The sequence below is a fragment of the Triticum dicoccoides genome, chromosome 3B (assembly GCF_002162155.2).
Source record: "Triticum dicoccoides isolate Atlit2015 ecotype Zavitan chromosome 3B, WEW_v2.0, whole genome shotgun sequence".
Classification (NCBI taxonomy): domain Eukaryota; kingdom Viridiplantae; phylum Streptophyta; class Magnoliopsida; order Poales; family Poaceae; genus Triticum; species Triticum dicoccoides.
This window is the reverse complement of record NC_041385.1, coordinates 626,953,734-626,955,477: the sequence shown is the minus strand read 5'-3', so window position 1 is coordinate 626,955,477 and position 1,744 is coordinate 626,953,734.

The following is a 1,744-nucleotide window of genomic DNA, read 5'->3' as shown; positions in this document are numbered from 1 at the left end:
TAGTCAAGCGTTGTAGGTAGGTATCCATGCCACAGAGACAAGCTGCACCTATCCCCTCTCACGTTCTTGTAGGCCAGCCACTCTATATCTTTGACGTGGGCACAGACAAATTCGATGGCACTCTTTATCGATCGCGCGCGCACACACACACATCATCATCCCTCTCTTCGATTCTATGGACACCTCAAGCCGATGATACCTCCACTCTCTTCTCGTGGATCGCCCCCTCTATATATATGATATATCCAGGACTCTATTTCACACACATTGCATATGTTACATTTTTTATTGACCCGCCCCCCCAAAAAACTCTCACAAACCCACACACTATATTCTCTCTACGTTTGTATCTCTCTCACACACAACCCCACGTAGGTGGTGTACGTATACAAGAAGAGAATAGGTGCACCGTGCACGTACTCACCCTTCATGCCCAGCCACACCCGCGCGGGTGCACGGTGGAGCTCATTTCTATACAAAATGGCAGCCCACGTGCTAATTTGAATGCGTGTAGCGGTTGTTTACCTACAGAGGTTGTGTACCATGCATGCACGAAACAAAGTTCGACTTGATGCATTGGCGCCTTATTTTTAAATAAAGTTATATCGCTCAATGGCACGTACACAGAATATAAAATGATTTTTATGGAGAAAAAGGTAGTCTGCTCCACTATATACAATAGAGCCTGCCTGCCTGGTTTGTCTCTCTTTAGAGTATCTCACACAAAGCTGTGGTGGCCTCTCTCTCTCTCTCTCACCATTGGTCACTGATCCGTCCGCATCCCATCCGACGGCGGAAAGGGAGGATGTGCATCGTTTCTCTGTTCGACGGCGCCGAGGCAGCACGTCCCGATGTGCGGTACACGTAGTTCTCTCTGACCAAGCTCTGGCGCGGTAGGGCCTACGCCACCTGTTCACTGCCGCAGTATGGGCAGATTCCGCCCGCTGCCGCTCACCTAGTTACATCCCGACGACCTCCGGGTATCCCCTCCGTCCTTGCTCCACTGCCCGTCTTCCCATGTTGCTGCATGTGTATCTTCCATAGTTCTTTGCCCAAAACGTAGCTCGTCCGATGTACTTTTCATATTGCAATCTCGTCCTCACACCGTTTTAGACAAACACAATTGTGTTGTTATCTTCCCTTAGGACAAGGAATATGCTTCTTTTTTGTCGTCGCATGTGTCATCAACTGTTATTGGCCAGTAATTGTTTCCTTTCTACATATTTTTTGCAAACAAGGCTATCCATTTCACCTCGTTGCTATTGCGACCTTTTGGTGAACTGCATAAATCACTTTTTTCTTAAGAGTGTTTTGTGCAGTTGTACTAAAATGTCACACGGGCAACGTCTCTACATTTCAGTGCGACTGCACAAAGGGAGATTGGTTTTGCTCTATCCTCCTCATCCAACTCCGAGCCTAATCTCCTCCAACTAGTTAGTCTTAAGAGAGACTACAAAGGTGACCGACTTCTATTTGTGTGTTTATTGTTTCATCAGCAGTCCTCTATTATCGTAATCACACTTAATATCTTTGGAACAGGGACGCTCAACTCTATTTTAGTGGAACAGCACAAAATGATCGGGATGTTCCATGCTCCAGATAGCTACTTTTTCCCCAACATGCCTTGTTGATTTAGACAGAGCTGGGGGGACGTTGCTGCCAATGAAAGCATGGATCAATTTTAGTTTAACAACTTCTCACAACTTTGTCTTCAGTTGTGATGGTAATATTAGCTCTGATCTGC